The sequence below is a fragment of the Ctenocephalides felis genome, unplaced genomic scaffold (assembly GCF_003426905.1).
Source record: "Ctenocephalides felis isolate EL2017-DRISC unplaced genomic scaffold, ASM342690v1 CF-g0.4_SCAFFOLD_01492, whole genome shotgun sequence".
NCBI lineage: Eukaryota > Metazoa > Arthropoda > Insecta > Siphonaptera > Pulicidae > Ctenocephalides > Ctenocephalides felis.
The window spans coordinates 11,720,455-11,743,335 of NW_020537646.1; positions in this window are offsets into that span (position 1 = coordinate 11,720,455).

Consider the following 22,881-nt stretch of genomic DNA (forward strand, 5'->3'; position numbering starts at 1 on the left):
GCCCAGAGATTGAGATTGGTTATGAAAAATAATGAAAAAAAAATTAGAACGCTATAGCAATCATGTCATTCTGTATCATAATGAGAATGATTACAAGAGCTTTCACATCCGCGAACGTGTTAAGGTGCTTCTATCCACGATAGATTCTCCTTATCGAATCCTAATCAAAATATTATCTTTTACTGCACTCAAACTAATCTAAGGAAGCATCTTTTACGATGCTCGGTTGTTGCACAAATAACATTACACAGAGATAACTTTGGCGAGAAAAGAATTTCGAATGACGTGTTGTCGTATTTCCTAAAGTAGATCTGATGCAATATGCTGGCACTTCTTACGCTAAACCTTAAGACAGTAGTGAGTTTTCTTAAAGTGCCTTCCATCTTCCATCCAGTGAGTTTCTGTAAGCAGATTTAAGATTCCGCGATGTTTATCCAACGAACGTCTACGTTCGCTTGAGAGCCCGCGGGAAGGCGTTCGCCCCGGGCTGGGACTAGACGCGGCGGAGCGAAGGCGACCGGAACAGGGGTGGAGAAAATTTATGAATAATCAAACCATGTGTGATTTTTAAATTCTATATCGATTAGTTACAGTAATATTTTATTGATAAATAAAGTATTTAACTCGTTCGCCGACAGTGAAAGTCTCAGCAAGGTACAAAAACTGACAAAAACTGAATAAGTACAAAAAACTGACTAAAAATGAGATAATTTTATACAGCTTTTGATTAGTTGTGATATCCAAAACTTAATTATATGGATAGTCATATTATTATATTTCAATTATTATATACAATGAATGTTATAACATCCACGCCATGTATTACGTTTCTATTTTACACAATGTGAAAGAAGATGAAAAAATTCTAAAATTAAATTTGAGAATCAGTTAGTCATTACCTTGATATGAATAATAATTACAAAAACGTAAGGTTATATAAAAATTATTGACTTCAAAATTTGGAAGTTCTACCATTCAGCATCACAATGAAAATAAATGCTATAGTATTGACGCAAATATATTAAATAAAAAATAATATAAAAACATTAATAATCATAAAAATAACATTTTGTTTTTTTTAATATTCCCAGCAATTGATTTCAAAACCATTGACAAAATGGTTTTGAAATGATAAATTGATACATGAATAAAAATAAAGTTAGTTAGTTCGCAAAATCTATAGAGACTAAAAATGTGGATGCTATAGCATTCATAACATTCTGCATCACAATGAAACTAAATGCTATAGTATTGACGTCCGCTTGATAAATGAGAAATAGTATAATTACATTAATAATAAAAAAATAAAAATTTGTTGTCTTTGTTATTTCAAGTAATTGATTTCAAAACCATTGATATATTTAAAGTACATAAATGAAAATAAAGTTAGTTAGTTAGTTCGCATAATCTATAGAGACTAAAAATGCTTGTTTATTTCTCCTGCATAGCATATAATTTGCAAATGCAATAGAAATTTTGCTCGACATTTTTTTAAGTTGCAATTATTTACTACTAATTTAGAAAAAAATGTAGTTATTTAATAAAATTTATCTTTATACATTTGCAATATCTATCTGACTAAAAATGTATATATACTTCTCTCAAAAACATATAGCCTGCAAGTGCTACAAAAATTTTACCTGTCTTTTTTATCTTTTTACAAATTATTTACTTATCTATTTAAAAATTGGAGTTTTTTGGATAAAATACATCTATGCATAAATGAACGTCTTAGTGCTTTTAACTTATAATTTGTAAAAACATAGAAAACGTCTCTAAGTCTAGTGTATTATTTTATTTTACCATTTTTAGAATTAAAGATTGTTACATTACCTCAAACATTTTTAAATAAGTATTTATAATTAAATATGTTTAAAAGGGATTATGTACATAATATATGAAATGTACATTACTTACGGTAATGAAGTACTAACTATTACAAAATATTTATTAAAAAAACTATAAAAATCAAAAGGTTTTGTAAAAATGCTCTTAAATCAGATTTAAAAACCATCATGATTCAATATTATGACTATTAAAATATAAAAATGTAATTAAAAAACTGATTACATACAGTTACTGTCATTTTGCTCTTGATACGTACAATTAACTATATAAACTGACCTCAAACAAAATACACCAACTAGTAAAATTTTTTAATCGTTTTTCATTTTATTAAAATATCAATTTTCAAAATCTCAGATAATGGTCAGAAGATTTTCTTTTTTCAGAAGATTTAATTTTTTTCGTGAATTTTACTTATTGTCCACTTAAGGACATGTGTAAAAATTACTACGTAATAATAATAAATTGAGAAAAAATCAAGCAAAAAATGTAAGTGTAATGTTGTGATTTTCATAAATTAGAGATGATAAGTATCATGATAGTGTAACACTAAAATAAACAGTAGTGTACGTGTGTTAAATTATTTTTACTACTGTATTGTGTATTTAGTACTTCATCAAGATTTCTTAAAAAAAAGAACTTCTAATATAATGATAAGTATTTTAAACAATCAAAATACGATATTGTAATATTAATAGATGTCCAGTACGTTGTTTAACAAATTTTGCAATGAGACAATAATGATGAAGTATACATTTTCAACATTTTACTATCTGAGATATTAGAGATATTAGAGATATTAGAGCAAACGATATTATAACTTAGTCAATAAAAAAGTTTCAAATCTATAAAATACCCATCCCTAATCGTAGATCAACTTTCGCCCGAGGCAGCGACTAGACGCGACGAAGCAAGTACCCGAGGAACGCACGTTATTGAGAATTATCGCGCGACTCTACCTAGTGGTTTACGGTCTGCGCGCGGAATGGGTTAATAATCCAACAATGTTATAGGTGAATGCATCGATAATATTCTACAAAACGGTATCAAATTCAGATTTAACTTGAACATTAATCGATTGACTTGATTTTGTAGATAACAGATCGGAAAAGCAAAGTATTAAACTATATTCATAAATTGAATGATTATGCTTCATTGTGTTTTTTTAGTTATTAAATTAAATTTTGGAGTATAATTCAAAATCAAAAAGTAACGATGAAAATGGAAAACCATAGAAATTAGAATAAAGATATCTCACGTTGTTTGGAAATTATGAGCTTATAAATGCAATCTAGAGCTTTGGTGAAATTATGGCCATTTTTCGGTTATTGTGTTTAAGTTTTGCATTAATTTTGTTCATTTATATGTATATATATATACATATATATATATATATATATTATTCATATTGAAACAAATATGTTCAGTCGTTCCACGATACATCTGATTTTGTAGCAACCAGCAACAACTTCGAAGTAAGTTTTTAATTAAAACTAAATTTCAGAGTTGAAAATATGAAAATGTTTATAGCTATTTGAAATACTAAGTTCCACTTGTTCATGAGCAGCTATAACTAACTGAACTGGAACTTCTCCAAGTGTATTGGTGTAAATATTACCATGCATCCAGCTGAAGTGTTTCTCTATCTCCTAAATGTAAAGTGCTTCTGCGTGTTCTAAAAGTTTCGAATGCATCGTAGCAGTCCGAAGCAAATTTTAAACACTGATTGAATATAACAGCTTGTTAGGAGTTTTCATAATAATGGCAAAACACAACAAAGTTTCATAGTTGTTTAATTACAAACTCGAACTTAGAAACCGCTTTCCGAAAGAAGGCGGATGGTATCTGTTATCTACTTTCCTTTATCGGAAATTGATTCATGTATTTCGTTATTTATAAATGGAGTTAGTTCTTTCAGAAGTTAGTTTTTTGATGTACATAATAAAGCCTATATCGGGATAGAAGCTTTTTGAATTTTAGTTTTTTCTTTGTATTGTGAGTTTGAAACTTTGTTTTTTTTTATATCTGTGTCTGTGCTTTAAATTTTATCATGATAGTGATGCAATAAGCCACCTATAAGAAATATCTGAATATTATAATTTTGAACATTTTTTTCATAATTTCCATTAAGTTTAATTTTTTAACTTCCCATAGGGTACGTTATCGTAATGGGCCAAAAATCGAAAATGAAAATTTTTACATTGCTCGACGTTTTGAAGGTTTCTGAACATTTTGGCATACCTCAGAATGGATGTATGCCTGTGTGTGTATGTATGGATACAAATTTCCAGTCACATTTTCGGGCGCACCGAATTGAATGGTTCAAAAAACATTCGATTCCTATTGATAGGGAGATGTGCTGATTAGTTTTTGGCAAAAGCAGGTTTAGCAGTTACGGAGAAAAAGAGCAAAGAGTGCAGAAAATAAAAATCGATGGGGAGAAGTGTTTATGAGTCTATGGCAAAGGCAGGCCCAGCCATTTCGAAGATACGTAGCGAAATGTGTAAAAAATGCAGTTTTTGAGAGAACTAAGCGTCCGATTTAAATGATTCAAAGAACTTTCTGCTTGTCTTAACAAAATAATTGATCTTGGAAAAAAAAATTGTTTCAACTTATTTTCAAAAAAAAATTTTTTTGTATATCGAAAATAATTCAGAATCTATTTTTATCTGACTATAGTTTTAATATACTTTAAACAAATAATTTCAACTTTGCAATTCAGTTTATATAATTCTTATAAATATTACACAATGTTACAATATTTATAATAATCTATTTGAAAACATTTAGTATTCCTCGAACATTTCGTTACGGTACGGGAAGTTCCAGCAATTTGCCTTAAGGGACGATGCCATACACCCCATTAGTTAGCTGATAAAATTAGGTTATACTATCCATTTTTATAAATAAAGTAAAATACAATAATGTGTCAGTTTATTATTAATGAAATGTTCTTTGAGCAAAAAAATGATGCGGCACTTACAATATCACAACATAATTATTTAATAACAAAACAATTTTCTATACCATTAAACATATTTCCAAATCACATTACAAATTGACTATTAAGATAATCATGTACATCAAACCATAGACAACTATAATACCTACAAACCGGCCGCACAATAAACTAATCTAGCTTATCGGATTCTCACTCAATCAATTTCCAGCCTTCAGATTGACATTTATGTGACATGTTCGATCATTTTACCATACTATTAATGCAAACATTTACACGAATACATTGACCGATTTAATGGGACACTCTCTCTCCTACAAACACGACGAGACAAATCGGAAATGAAACCTATCAACGCGCCGTGAACTATGAACATTACCGGAAACTATGCGCTCTAAACGCTCCAGGAGACTTTGCAGCAGCCGAGCGGAGCAATCTAACATGCAACTGGATGGAGGATGGAGCAGACATGGTGAAGACTGGGAGTAAAGACACGCTGGAAGAATATTTAGTTATATTTGCACAGGAGGTGGAATGGGAAAAGTTTTAAAAATGGCTTTTTTATGATACGAATGTTTTTATGATACTACCTTCTGTACCCGTTCACGCTTCGCCAAATTTTACTTTCAAATAAAAATTGAACTAAAATCATTATTTTTTACATCTAGTTCACCAGTTTTCTTGTTTTCCATACTATATGATTCTATATGATTATCTGTCTACTAGTTTATCTGTCCAACAACTCAACTGTCCACAAATTTACCTGTCCACTAATTTACCTGTCCACTAATTTACCCGTCCACTAATTTACCTGTCCACTAATTTACCTGTGCACTAATTTACCTGTCTAATAATTTACCTGTCCACTAATATACCTGTCCACTAATTTACGTGTCCACTAATTTACCTGGCCACTAATTTACCTGTCCATTAATTTAACTGTCCACTAATTCACCTGTCGACCAATTTATCTGTCCATTAATTTAACTGTCCACTAATTTACTTGCCCACCAATTTATCTGTCTACCAATTTACCTATAAATATATTCATCAAACCACCATTTGATCTGCCTTACCTGTTTACCAACTTGCCTGTTATACTATTTTGCATCCCTACCAACTATCTTGTCAATTTGTTTATCTGTCTATATATTCGTCTATCTACCAGTTGTTCTGTCTAACATTTTACATATCATCCATTTAGTTCCAAAACTTTTTAAAAAGTGTTAGATTTGGACAACTATTGATAAACGTATTTTTTAAAGTAAAATTTAATTCTATTCATGAGTTCAAAAAAATCTGAATTGAAGGTGAAAAACATTCTTTGCCCAAAAATGGGATGAAAACTATTCGTTCGCTAAAATGCTTTTTACTAAATAATGGGTTGTGATAAAAGGGTACCAATTACCAATTTACCTATAAATCTGTTTATCAATTCAACATTTGACCTGCTTACCAATTTACTTGTTTACCAACTTACCTGCTATACTGTTTTACATACCTATCAATTATCTTGTCAACCGGTTTATCTGTCTACATATTTGTTTATCTACCAGTTGTCCTGTCTACCATTTCACATATCATCGAATTTACCTGTCCACCAGTTTACCTATCTACCAATTTACTTGTCTTGTCCTTCTGTCTACGTACTATCTACCTATCTATCTACCTGTTTAACTATACATCTGTTTACCTGTTTACCGGTATATCAGTTTAAATGCCTACTAGTCTGCTAGTCTACTAATTACCAATAAGATATAATAATTATACTACTATTACTAATTACCAAAAAGATATAATTACTATAATAATTCTTACAAAATAAGGGTTTGTAGTAGTGTTTTTTAAGTACGTAAGTATTATAAAAAATGAAAAAATGAAAATTTTATGAAAAAAAATAGTAGATTGAATGTGAAAAGTTTTAAAAATAAAGATTAAGATATGAATGTCTTTATAAAACTTCGAGAGTAATGTGAATGAACTAAATCAGCCGTTGACCATCATTTCTTCACACCGTAAACACAAGCAATATGTTATTCGAATCATTCTAATCGGATGATCCGTTATTTCAAACATTAACTAGCACGTCTCCTTGGCATTACGAATCAAATGTTAATAGAATAATTCTAATCGGATGCTTCGTTTTTTTAAAAACAGCTATTTTATGCACGTTTTGCTCCGCATCTCGGGTGAAACTGCCTTTCCCAAAAACAAAAACATTCGATGATATTACTGGTTTTGAATTAAGGTTACATATATCATATCAATACTTATTTTCTTGAGGCAAAAATAATTACCGAAATTGGATTTGTTACTAACATATATTAATTTCTTTTATTTCCTCATTTATACTATCAGTAGGGAATTTATATAATCTCTTTAAACTTTGCTCTAAGAAACTGTTAGAGATATAGTCATCTAGAGTCTAGATCAGTTTAGATTCTAGAAAATCTAAATAATAAGTTCATTCAAATAATCATCTAATCTAAATAATCAGTCTAGATTCTAGACTGATTATTTAGCAGCATCAAATCGCACCAACGTGAATCTACAACTCATGTAGGCTATGTCTTATTCTATTAACGAGTATTATATGTCATTGTCAATACCTTCTTCGGGAATAATCGTGATAAAATTTCACGCAAATGATTTAATATCACTAAGTATTAGAAGATACAGTATCGCCTCGGTTTTCGTAATTATCCTGGTGGAGTTTTGAAGGATGTTCGACATACGCCGACGAGGGAGTGATTCGGAATATAGGTAGCGATTACATCAGTCGAACTACTTGCAAAGTTATGCCCCGAGACAGTTTGTCGTGCTAAATATACGTCGTTATCATAATTACATTTTGCCCACATATTATACATATAATGCGGCTGCGCTAACTTAGACGCCGTTAAAGACGAAATTAAATTAGTTCGGCGAGCTTCTGCGCGATGACGCTTTTTTAATTACGTTTTTCAAGATTGCTGACGATATTCCTCAATTAGTTTGATATTATATATTATGATATCATAACATTAATATATATTTAATGAATTAGATTATAATCGAATTTTATCATGTAAAACGTTTGACAGAAATTTGTTTGATTATTTTTAATAAAAAATAATGTTGTTGGTCAGAGACACATTAGTTTAATGATATTTGCGATGAAATTGAACAATGCTTTAAAATATCATCAACGAGTGAATAAAAATCATTAACGGTTTTTCAGCCAAAAGATTTAACATATTATACAATTTTTTTTTCAATTAAAAATGTTCGAAAATTGCAATTAAAAAATCTTATTTGCTTATGTTATTGAAAGTGTAATAAAAATTACAATTAAAAAATGTCATTTTGTTCACTTCAGTATAATTTACAAAATCAATGAATGTATAAATTAGTTAATAAGATATAATCCTCGTTAAATTTCTCAAATTTTTTATAAGATATAATTCTCGTTTTTCAAAACTTTAAATAGATTTTAAAATTTTCAAAAATTGAAATGATTATTCTTAACTGCTCAATACATGTTTGCATAAACTGCAGTTTCAAAATGTTTATATAATAAAAATATGAAATATGTGATAAAGTCTTTGGAAGCACTCCAATTAGGTTTTGCTTGTTATCTTTTCATTTCTTGTAAAAATCGTCGCCCAAATATAAGCACTTTTATTACTTTAGATCTTGTATGCATAATTCTTATAAGATATAATTCTCGTTTTTCAAAATTTTAAATAAATTTTAAAATTTTCAAAAATTGAAATAAATATTCTTAACAGCTCAATACATGTATGCATAAACTGCAGTTTCAAAATGTTTATATAATAAAAATATGAAATATGCGATAAAGTCTTTGGAAGCACACCAACTAGGTTTTGTTTGTTATCTTTTAAAATCGTCGCCCAAATATAAGCACTTATATTATTTTAGATCTATAAAATATGAACGATGAAATTCAAAATATTTATAATAATTATTTGAAAACATTTTCGTAAAACAATTATTATTAACTTTTGATCAATTTTCACTGCTTGTTATTGAATATGTTTTCGTCTCGAATGTTCAATTTGCAGCAATTTTCCATAGGACACTATTCCATGCACCACTAGTTTCTTTTTTGCTTGCAATTACAAAATTGCATGATTTCTTTTAAAACTGTATTTTTTATTCTATTTCGACCACAAAATCTGAACATAGTATATAGTTCTACTATACTCGTTCAAAAAGCCCATAAGTCTCGCGCAGCATAATCAACTATTTTATTATTAATGCAATACGTTGTCTTGCAATTTTGTACCATGATGAAAATCCGGAGAAAAGTAATTCAGGAGAATTAATACTATAAAACCATGAACGCTAGGTAAATTCTTTCCATAGACAAAATTAAAACTATTAATATGTAACATATGCAAGTATAAGCTTATTACTGGGAATAGAATCAAATGGAGTTAAGGCAATTGTTTGACTAGGAAATAAAATAATTCCTCATGTTGTTATATTTCTTTTAAACATTCAGGTCACAACAAGACGAAGACATATTGATTTCATCCCGTAGGCGTATATTGGATTTCGGCAAGGGACCTGTGACAGATCGTCTGCCGGCTATTGAATTAACCTTTGTGTCAGTTGTCAACGATGTCTTTCACATGTCATATGTCTATCTATCTATCTATATATATCTCTCTATCAGACATCCAAATATATATTTTGTGAGGTGTCTTATAAGTCAGATCCTATGATATTTGACATATGGTAATATAAAAATATGTTTTTTAATATATTTATTTTTGTAAAAATATGTCACCTTCCATGAGAAAATATATAGCAATAAGTCTTGAATTATCATCTGCTTATAAATATAATTGAGGTTTTTAAATTATAAAAATTATTAATCCTAAACACGCACTTTTTACAATGCATCCATATTGATTACTTTAGGGCATTGTTGATTTTTGGTAAAGTTAACTTAGCAGATGGGAAAGTAGTTCTATGATTTATTTTACTTTTTTATATGTTTTGTATTTAATTCTGAATATTAATGCATTATATGACATAATCAAAGCTTTTCCTACAATAAAATTATCCGCAAAAGTGATAGAAGTATAAACACTGCTATACGAGCCAACAAGCCGCACAAGAATTTTGCGATTGAATAAAATATTTCAATCGTTATCAATAAAGATATATTTTAAAAATTGAAAATTTCGACTTAAAAAAAATCAATAAAAAAATGAAGTGTTTTCTGAATATAATATGTATAATTTTTTTTGTCTAAATACTTCAAGAGCACTTATAGAATCTAGGCAAACGTTGCTATAATAACAAAAGGAAAGTACGGGCAAAATGACATGATGTTATATCTTTTATTGATATTCATTTATTTAACGATTATTATTAATGATTTATTAACAAAATATGTAACTAACTACATGAAATATTTTCTCCATATAGCACAGAAAAAATGACAAATAAGGCAAAGGCTTAATTTTTAAGAAAACAGTTTAGAAATAAAATGTTTAGTCTTCTTTAAAACATAAGAAATCACCTTTGACAGTGCTTGAATTTTTTTGGCTTGGAGTAAACTACCCTTGCAAAAGAGTGCTATGACATTTTGTACAAAAGTGGCCAGAAATGAATAAATAATAGAAATTTCATCAAGCACTAGATTACTTTAATAAAATTGATTTAAATACGAGTACTAATAAAAGTATATTAATTTTAATAGAAATAATTACCAGAAACAATAAATAAGTCTATAAAAACATGAGATAACTACTTTCAAAATAAACTTTTGAAAGCGAGATACACGTGTGTACTGATTACTACGAAAAGACTATGACAATGACGCTCAACATCTGACCGGAGTGTGATTATAGCTTACTTCATGCTACTAAAAAAATGTTACTAAAACTAGACAATATTTCGATAAGGCGACAGTGTCATTTTTTTCAGATATACTATTCTATCCATATTTTTCCTTTCAACTTTATTAAAAAACTTCAATATGCAAGTTTTTTTTTTAATTACAATATTTATTACAACTGTTAAATAATTTAACATCTAGTAATAATAATAAACAATAACATGAATTTAAATAAATAAGAGTACAAAGGATATAATTTACATCAAAATGATATCCGTAGTATGGAGATTTAATATAAAATAAAAGCAAATAAAAATAAAAATAAAATTAATGAATAAAATAATATGCAAGTGTGCCCCAAATTTTCAGAATTTAAAAAAATATTTTTTAATTACAAATTTTATATTAAAACGAATGATACACATTCATATATACCATCGGTTTATAATTACTGTATTTACACTGATATACTATAGGGACAATATCAAACGAAATGATTATTGGCCCCTCGTGTCCCATATAGATTCAATTAAATTGAGCAGAAATACATATACAATTTTTAATATCGCATAAAATGTAATTTAGCTTCTAGATTTGTATCATGTGCAATTATTTTCATATAACATAACGAATGCAGCACGCAACAGCCTGGTGCTTACCCTTTTGCTACCAGATACTAATCTATATGCAATGTAGCACAGTTTTCATCACATCAAAGTAATCCCTTTATTTTCATCGTATTACCATTAATTACCCGGACGGGCTGGAAATAAAACAAAAAATTGAAACTGAAAATGCAAAAGAACGACACCGAAAAAGCGCAAGAGTAGCCACACTGCCTCCGGCGAATGAAGTGATATATGCGTTGTGCAAAATGAAAATGCACACATAACTTTTACGTGTATTTATCTAAATATTCATAATTGAAATTAGCATATTTCGCATACGAGCTCTTCTACCCCAGCTCGAGCTGTGCTCTTGCTAATTACTACTGCAATTTGAAATTAACATAATTTTAATGGCGAGCGACAAAGAAACGATTTCATGATTCATGCCTCACAAAACTCATCACCGTTATGCATCCCTCATATCGCTACAAAAATCCATCTCTTTGTCTTATTTTTCATTTTTAGGTTTTGCACAACTGGGAAATAAAAGGAATCGCTAATTAGTCTCGAAATAATACAACAGAGATTAAACGATGTGGAAATTCAGCTCCGCGTTGCTCCGGTATCGCATTTAATAAATATGCTGAATTGGTTCCGCAATATATTGCGAATTTCAAAGAGTTAACGATGAAATTTCGAATACACGCTATGCGGTTTTAATGAATGTGCCGAATGAATACAAATATGTGGCAAATATTTTAAATTGGAAATGAGTCCATAAAAAACGAATCGAACAACGAATTGAATAATGAAGATTTATTAAATCGCATCAAACTTTATAATTCGTTATGATCGATTTGATTCATTACACCGAACGATGTAAATAAAAATACAAGCGTATTCGTTAGCTTTTGTACTGAAATCGTATAATCGTATTTGATATTTATGAGTAATTCTATAACCATGATTTAACAATTTTAATTGTGAAGGCAGAGCGGGGCAAAAAGGTTCAAATTGACCCTCAGTAATTATTTTGTCGAAACCAAATGAACAACAACCAAACAAGTAACGCGTACCAAACAAATAACTATCGAATTATGTTCAGTAGAATTCTCAATTAATTCCTAATTGCAGTAATATTCTTTGTAGCTATTTTTCTAAAACCTAAATCATTTTACCTCATGAGCTGGATAAAAAAGACCAAACAATAGTTCAAATGTCTTATTCAAAATTTTAAATATTTTTTTTCATTGATTACTAACACATTTTATTACAGAAATTATAGGGTATTTAACCTCGATCTGGTATTTCGTCAGAAATATTCATCACAATATTCGTCACAAATGACTATTAATTCAATTTATCTCTTGTAAAATTACTTTTTTGAATTTATTCTACTTATTATTTTCTATTTTTTTATTGCCTATACCTTTGTCATTATAAAAGATTAGATGATTATTTTTACCACACTTGCATGAAAGTATTTATAGAATTTATATGAAAAAAAACTGTTGAACATAACTTCAAAATACCAATGCATCTTATAAAACAATTAAATGACATATTGAAAATTACAGTCAGGTACCTTAAACTAAATAAAAGAGCTCAAAACCAAAAGAGCTACAAACAAAACAAAATGCTTTTGCTATAAAAATTCATACATGGCCACTTATCTCTTGACATCGACGTCGTAAGAATCAAGATGAAATCTCTACTTATATTTCATTTTCCCTCTACTTCAAAATAGTGTCGTTAAAAATGGTGGTGGACCTTTTTACCCGCGGACCTTGCTGCTCTGATCTACATCTATGTTGCTAAATTTACCAATATAATTTTTAGTGAATGTGCAATTGGACATTTAAAGAAAAAAAAAGTTGCAGAAGTAAAAGGTGAATTTATTTAATTTTGAGTATAATTATATAATTTTTATTTTATTTGTTCCTGAAGAAGTCCACAATATACGCAGTACTCGAAACTAAAATAATCATTTTTTTTTAAAAAGGAGATTTTTAGTTCAGAAAATTATAACCATTGACATGGTTGTCGCATTAATATGGTTATAAAATCATCATCCTTGATTTGGAATTTCCAAAGTCTTCAGAAATCCTTACATTATATAACGTTTATTTATATTTTTTCTGGTTTATGTTTCATATTTATGCCATAGCATTAAACACAATTATCAATAAAAACCAAACACATATCTGAGTTTCTCTGTCCCATCTTGTCAAACATGCTACAAACATGCTTTCAAACTTTGTCCGAATAAGCTTGTTTGTCCATAGTTCGTGATATAATTCCCTCTGCTCATAATTGGATATTGTGTATATGTAGGTAATTCAGTTGCCATTTTAGAATCTCGTGCAATGTTCCTATAGATAACACTGCCAATTTGCTATTGGATTGGCAATATTCCTCTGTTTGTAGTAAAACTACAGCTTCGAACATGATTAAGTACGTGTTCGATTTCATGAAATAAATAGAACTTTAGAGGAAAATAAATGCCGATTGTAAACGAGAATTATATGACCATTACTGATTTAACTTCTGTAATAGATGTACCTAAAATATAAAAGAAGAAGATTTTATAGTTCTAATGATGTTCTGTCGCAATATTTTATACCTCATTTTTTCATATTCAAATATTATACAAGTAGTGTGTATGCAAACATTTATTTATAGTAATGCCTTCAATGATTTTTTGAATCCTTGTCATTAAACTTCTAATAATTCGTTTTTTCTCCGATATAGATCAAACTGCAATCAAGCTTTTATTTACATAACAGTTTTAATAATTGCGTTCAATTATTTTTGGAAAATATATTAAAATGGGAAATGAAAGCATGTTGTGAAATTTAATCGATAATTCCAATTGACAAATTATCCCAATGCATTATCATACTCTCAAATTCATCTTGCTTAGTGTTGACAGCATGACGTAAAGTGAATTCGTTTTTCTCATATTGTCGGCTTTTCCGCCATGTGGAAAGTCATTCAATTGGAGCAAAAATCTAGTCGCATTCATGGAAAAGCAAGGCGAGGCAAATAAGCAAAATAACTGTACATCCTGGAATAAGCTACTCACAAAACTTGGAAAATATATATCGAAATACAATATTTGCACGAATCAGAGATTGATACACGATTTTTTAAAAACAATTTAAAAATAATGAATTTTAATAAAATCCTAAAATTCCAGATTTGTTACAGACATCTATAGTATTCTAAAATGAATATAATATAGAATTCAAATGTGATTCAAATAATAAGTAAAAATCTGATTATGTTCATACTTAATTTCTCTAATAGTTGTAAAATTATATCCTCTCTAAAACGTGTGAATTAGAAAAAATCAGCTCAAACATTGTATATCATCGTCTTGTAATAAAACATAAAATATTCAGATATCAACACGGTAATCAATATTCTCGTATGGAATTTATTAATAAAAATTCGATAAAACAAAATAAATTGATAAAGGCAAATGATATAACATGATATATAATGATATAAAAATTATATTTAATTATATTTTAAATAAGTTTGTTATAAAAATTAATGTAATATTAATAACATGTTCTATAAACCGATAAATAGAATTTTAAATCTGTCGATCATACAGTTTCAAATTCAACCCTTTTCACACGCGAATTGCAGAATTAACATGTACTTTGCATCGGCGGCATATGAATGGAAAGGGTTAAATACCAGAAATAATCAGAAATAAATCTGACAATAACTACATCACTCTCAGATGTAGATTTTCATTTTCACCATCAAATCCTGAGCACTATAAAGACCTATAAAAAGGACTTACAAGGTTGAGAGACTTACTGCTGTTTTTCAAATGTGTTTGAACAACAGTCACCAAAAGTTCTATGAACTGTGTTTACTTCAAAGAAAAACCGAACATTTATTAAAACTATCATAAACAAAAATACTTACAAAAACAAGTACAAACAAGTTTAATTCAGTCAAGTTCTTCAGTTTTTTCAAAATTGACCATTTGATCAATAAGATATCTAATGTTATTCGCGTTTTACTTCAGCGTTCTTTTAGAGGTTGTTAATGGAAAAAATAATTTTCAATTCCTCATCTCGGTTTGAAACTCCTGTCAATATTAGGATAATTTGCATAAAATTGATCCATAAATTTCACCTATTGGCAAAGACAATTTTTTTAATTGCTTCAGATCATGATTAGAAAGACTAGCTGCTGTTCCTGAAACTATTTCTTTGACATTCTTTTAATTTGTTGGTTAAAGCCTTTCATTAATTCCGTCATTTCTACCCACAATCATAAATGGGAGACTCATGAAACCATGGGCATAAAAAAAGGTTAATCGATGTAGCAGGTATGTCTCTGTACTATTTAAGTTATGCATTTGAGAAAGCTTTAAATGCCTGGAATTTGTCAAGTCGAAGATTAAATTCCAATTACTCTATAGCTCCTACTATCCTTTAATAATGCACTATAATATCTAGAGTGAGTTATCAGCACCTTTAAGATATTTCAACAAGCTACGAGTATGCATGCACGTCTACGTCTACGTCTACGTCTATGTCTACGTCTAGCCACCTCGTCTACTTAAAGCTTACAACACACAAAAGATTCACACTTGATACTGCGAACCCGCGCGGATACGAAAGCGAATGATTTATGACCCGAGTGCAGTATCATGTTTATTTTTCATAAGGTTGAGAACTGCATTTTGAATATACATGGAAATATAACATTGATAAAGATATTCATGAATATGTATATAAATTTTATATGGTGCCAATTATTAACCCTTTCCACTCAGATGCTGCCACTCCGACGACAAAACATTTACTACTTATTTCTAAGTATTACTTCTGCAATGTCCGCGTCGAAGGTGTTAATCCATGTTTGTATGACATTTAATTTAAAATTCTGTGATAACTATTTCCGTGGTAATTTACATCAATATCATAACCTTAGAATGTATGAGATTCTGCATATTATCTAACTAATATTAAATATACATCTTCCTATAAAAATTCAAACTAATATGATATTGGATGCCAAGTCTAATGCATCAGCATTTCTAATAGTAATGGCAAAACTTTTTTGTCATATTCAAAATTTTCTTTCGATTTTTTTTAAATTAAAAATTTTCTTACAAAATTATGTGTTCTTGTCATGTATCAAAATAGTTTATTTTGTTAAATATATTTTATATAGATTTTAAAATTACTTATTTATTGTTTTTTCTTTATTTCTGCACATAGATTCTTATGGTTGCAATATTTAATAAATCAATTTACCAGAAAAAGTGAAACAAAGTTGTGTTTCAAAAACATCAATATTTTGTTATAGGGTAGGGCGGGACCCTACGGGGTAGAGATCCAGTTTATTTTTGTGCAATTATATTATGAAAACCAAAACAATTATATGACAACAATTAACACATATCAAACAAATAACTATCTGACTATGTTCAGTAAAACACCCAGCTAATTCATCCTTGAAGAAATGTTATTTTTTTGCTGTGTTTCAAAAATTTGTAACATGGTCTTTTTTATCCCATAGGCGAGGAAAATTGAGGCGTCAGAGGGCAAATAGGCCCAATGTCTTATTTTAGTTTTAAAGGGAATTTTACAAATTATTACCTACATTATTCAACCAATGCAAAATATAAATTTTATTGGTGCATTTTTTTCAGAGATAACACTGTAAATAACCTTGATCTAGTATTTTGTAAGCAATTTTTTTTTGTAATAAAGCTTTTTTGACTGAATTTACTTTTTATTTGCTATTTTTCGTTTATTACACCTTCTCCAGGGTAGAAGTTCATTTGATCCCTTTTACACCATTAGGTGTAAGCATTTATAGAGGTTATATAAAAAAAACTGTAGAATCTAACTAAAAATTAACAATTCATCTTATAAAACAATTAAATATCGTATACCTAAAAATTATATTAAAGTCTCGTAAGTTACTTTACTGATTTTTGAGATATCTTCGCTATAAGCCCCGCTCTACCCTATGTTCAGAAGTTGAATCGAAAATTTTCAAGGTAGACTACACATTTTTATAATTAAGTACAAGAGATTTTTTTGTTCTCTATTTTATTTACAACTGTCCAGTTAAGGTTATTTAGTAAATTTGGGAAATTGTCAGCCGTAAAAGGACATTGTATAGTATATTGACATGTTGGAAAAACAATACATTAGTTATTATAATAATAACAATATTTTAATGATATTGATATAATCCTAACTATTTACTTATAAATAATTTCTTATAAATAATAACTAAGTTATTTAAATCTTTATCTGGAAAATTGTTGGCTTAGATCAAGTGGAGATTTTCTTTTCAATCTACGTTGACAGTTCTTTGTTATTAAGGAGTTTGCTAGTGATATATATATTATATATATATATATATATATATATATATATATATATTGGTGGCTCCTAAGGCAATTTTCAAAAATTTGTTCTGAAATTTTTGTATCATTTCTATGTTGGTCTTATGAGCACTGTCCCACAATTGTATTTCCATAGTACCAGAGATAATCAGTGAAACATCGTATATGATCAGTGATTGAACTGTGACCAAACTCAGCTAAAAATAAATAATATTGCGTTACTTTTTATGCTAAATTCAAACAATTCTAGAAGAAGCACAATACAATTCAAATTTCAAATTCCTATCGATCCAGGCGAATCACATCGTCGAATATTCAATCTACGCAGCGTTTCTGTCGGCAAATGCAATTTCGTCACCGGCTGCACACGTAGATTTACGCTCGCGGGCGCATACACAAACTAGGTCGGTTTGTTGTGCTTTATGGCAGCGCGGAATATTTGGCGCCCTGTGCGTGAACGCGGGGATATTAACTAAATCTCACATTAGGCAAACAAAAGCATTAGAGAGAACGAATTTATAATCGAGAATCGGTCGGAATTTGCATTCTCTACTAATTCGTTAAGTTTCAACGAACATGGGTGTGATGAAGTTGATATAGTAACGGAGAAATAAGTAAATTACATTCTGGTGATATGGGATACTAGTCTGCAACCCTACATTTTTTATTATGTTGGCAATGTTAATTAATAGTTGTAAAATTCAGTGATGTTCTATCTACTGTCAAAAATCTATTGACACCGTAATAGTTTATTTCAAAGCATAAACTATTAATATTTTTTAGTGATTATATATTTGAACTATGATTTTCTTAAAATTCTATTGTAGATACCCGACACAAGTGTCGCTTCTTTCAAAAATATATTATAGAGCAGGCCTTTTCATTAATTAAATAAATAATAAATAATTACAAATTGGTGGTATTATAATAAAAACCGCATAGCTGATTGCTGAATTTTTCATAAGAAAATATAGGTAAAATAGTTTGAGAGCCATTAGTGCTTAGGTACATGTTTTATTCATTTCTGTGCATGTCACATTTTTTTGTAATTTTATTTATTAAATAGCGCAACACATTCTAATAATTCCTAATATATTTTCTAATAATTTCAATATATTTTCTAATTATATCATAGATAATTCCAAGAAAAAAATATGAAAGTAAAATTTTCTGTAAATTTTATTAGTAATGACATCGTTGTTATTAGAGATGGGCTTATCATATCCGAAGCCGGTTTGACTCGGATTTGACTCCGCTTCAGGGAGAGATTCCTGATTACCATCATTCACGGCCAAAGATTGTCGTAGTTAAAAATATGACCCCTTACTATTCAATAAATTTTCATTGTTCTGTATCTTTGAAGTAATATTTTTGTATTTTCTGAAAAAAAACGTATACCTTAAAGGTCATAAAACTGCATGTGAGACGAGAAAGTGACAGCTTCCTTCCCAGAGCAAAAACGCAGTAAAAGATGTAGTACCAGTTTAGGGAAGTCGGATATGATAAATCCGGTGAGACAACTCCACTCGGATTCACTCCGAGGGAGGAGTTGTATCGGAGTTATAACTCCCGAGTGAGTTACCCATCTCTAGTTGTTATAGTGATCGCAAAAAACAAAAATATTTTTATTATCATATCTTTACGTTTTAAGACCTCCTGAACATTTTGGCATACCTTAGAAATAATGGATGTATGTGTGTGTGTGTTTTTGTATGTATGTACGGATACAGTTTTCTCATCGACGATTTCTAGAGCACGAATTCAAATGATTCAAAAAACTGTTCGAGATCTATTGATAGGGAAACGTGCTGATTAATTTATGGAAAGGACAGGTCTAGTCGTTTTAAAGATACAGAAGAAATTTTTGGAAAGGCAGGTCCAACGGTTTTGGAGATCCAACAATAAAAGTAAGAAAAAATATTTGGAAGTCAAAAATGATTATTAGACATATGCGCATCAAATTGCAAGATATTTTGTAGAGATTCCTAAGAAGTACAATTTTTGTTTACATTTTTATGGGTTCCGTATTAAGATTTGAATTAATATCTAGTTGACCCAAGTCGCCACCTCAAATCAGTGATGTCCAAATTAGGTTAAACTTGGGGCCACTTTTCAAAAAAAATATTAATGAATTGAATGAAATTTTCGACTTTCAATTTATATTTAGTATATTTAATATTTTGTTAATGAGCAACGTGAAAATTTATGACATTTTCTTACATTTCTTATAACGGCTTCAAATTTTCATTTCGAACATTTCAATTGGTATACATTATTAAAAACTAGATCAAATTTTCGTAAAATTTATTAAAATCTGTTGTATACACTTTTATAATAAAATTTTGATTTGAAAAAAATTATTATGAAGAATGCATGCTTATTTATCGCTTTCTCACTGAAGTTGATTTATAAAATAACAAAAAATAATAAAGCCCATTTAGGGCATTTCGGGACGTATCATCAAGGCACTTTTAATGGCAAAGAATGTATTAATATCCTTAGTATTGTTTTTGTTTTCTTCTATGGAATATGAAATATTTTTTATAAATATTCAACAAAATAACAATATAAATATCAGATATGACCAAAAAATTACAATAATAAGATTGACCATTGATATTTTATGATTCATTTACCTAACCGTTGCTAATTCCAGTATTCATTTTGCTAAAAAGCTGAAATATGTTACAGAGTCTTCGCATTATACAAAATGAGTAAGGTAATAGAGAGAAGAAGAATTACTATAATCTCTCGGGAAATTATCAAATCGTTCACAATGCCACCAAGAACTCTAGAATGACTGCGCAGCCCAGGGGCTGTCATGGACCGTTTTATAATAGGTTACGCGGCTAAGACGAGACGAGACTGAATAGAGAGGGATTACCCGCGGTAACATATCAGGGAATAAAAAACGAATATTGTGGATTTTAATAATTGATATTTTAATTAATTTTTTCTGGTCGCTGACGTCTGAAATTGAATATTATATTGTGTTACATGTAGATGGAAAATGTCATTTATAAAAGAGAGTATGGGTAATTGAATTACAAAGTTAATGAAAAAAATTAGATATAACAATTATACATTATTGAAAACATTTGCCCGTAGGGTAGGTTAGAATAATCGCAAAAAAACGAAAATCATTTATATATATATATATATATATATATATATATAATTTACGTTTCAGAGGTTTCTGAACATTTTGGTATACCTTGGAAAAAATGGATGCTTGTGTGTGTGTGTGCGGATACAAATTTTACAAACACAAAAAACATTCGATTGCTGTCGATAAGGAGACGTGCTGATTAGTTTTTGGCATAAGCAAGTCTAGCCGTTCCGAAGATACGGGGCAAAAAGAGCGCGATCAGATTTTAAAAATTCAAAAAACTTTTTACTTGTATTGACAAGATGAAGCACTGGTCAAATTTTCATAAAGGCAGGTCTAGCGATTTCGAAAATCCAGTAAAAATAGTAAAAAAATATGCTATTTGGCGGTCAAAAATGATCATTAGACATATGCACATCAAATTATCAGATATTTTGTAGGGATTTTAACAATAAGTATACATTTTGTTTACATTCCTATGGGTTCCGTACCAAAGTTTATCCGTTAGACGCCGACGCGGCGCTTACGCGCTTTTTATATTTTGTCTCTATGTAGTTAAAGCAGTACGATTGCTTTGAAAAAAAGTTTAGAATTTCCTAAATATTTCAAAATATAGAAAGTTTTTTTCAAAAAGTCTTTTTTTCAGAAAAAACTAAATTTTTGTCAAAAATTTATAGTTTCTCAAAAATATACATTTTTTTCAAAGTAAAATTTTTTCAAAAATGTTAATCTTTAAAAAAAAATTTTTGGTACGGGAAGTTCCAGCAATTTGCCTTAAGGCACGATGCCATGCGCCCCACTAGTTTTATATCTAATTAGTTCATAATTAATATTTATTTTAAATAAAACAGTCTCACATCAAGCCCCCATACATTATAACATAACAACGATCAGTTAGCGTTTGGATTCTTCTAAAAAACTATTTCAAAAACATATAATATCTAGTTGAACTTTTTAATCGTGAACTTTACAAAAGTTCGTACATATCTTTTGTTGGTGGTTAACTTTTACTCTAGGAATCACATGAGTCCTGCTGCAGGAGCTAATTTATTTAAGTGCCCGTCGGCGTAAAGAGCATTCATTTACTGGGTAGATATTGTCTCTTGTGAGAGTGATATCAAAAAAGGTTTTTGCTGGAGAAAATTCAACTTATAATCTAGAATAGTCTGGAGAAGAAAAATGAATATGCCACAGTTTTTAATGGAAATTATTACCAAGATAAGGTAGTAATATAATTTACCTATATATTTTTTACACTATTTATAAATGTTTGAAATTTGTTTTTTTGTGTCATTATATGAACTAGACAAATAAATATGGTTTTTTGATAATTGTTTCTTTTGATCTATACCATCAACAAACCTTCTTCGACAAACACAAAAGATTTTATCGAAATTGTATTAGACATTTAGGAGGAGTTTCATGTAATTATTATAAGATATGATTTTGCATACTCAAAGCCTTCCAGATCTCTGTCTTTCCTTATAAATTAAGCACCTGCCATTTTGTGGCGTCGTTTGCTATAATGAATATACTCAAGGGTGATCTCATGTGGACGTCGTCTATGGGAATAAAGCCAAGTATTATTGAAATATCCCTCTGATGTTTGGTTTTGCTAATTATTTAGCATGTAGATAATCTCTCAGACTTCATGAAACACTATAGGGTTCATTCAATGCATTTTGCAGTGATATTGGATGATCAATTGGTGTTGGATAAGCAAACAAATGATGCTCACGATTTTTCAAATTTTGTTGATTGTATGTATTGGAATATAAATTTATTTTAAAAATTGTATTTAGATAGGTATATACATTTAAATTCTATAAACAACAACAAAAATCATATTGGCTTAATTAATTAATTAAGTTTATATGAATTTTTTGTAAGAATTTTTTAAATGTTTTATTAGAGCTCCTGCAACATGTTGCCTTTAATATAAATGTTGAATGTGAGTCGAATGCCAGTATAATTAGTAACTCAATATTATTAAATAAACATCAATACATTATTGGATTTATCGATAAATATTTATTAGTAATCCTAATGCACTCAATATTTTACAAATATTTGTTTGTTGAGGCTTGCTTAAATCTCAGATAATTAGTGCTA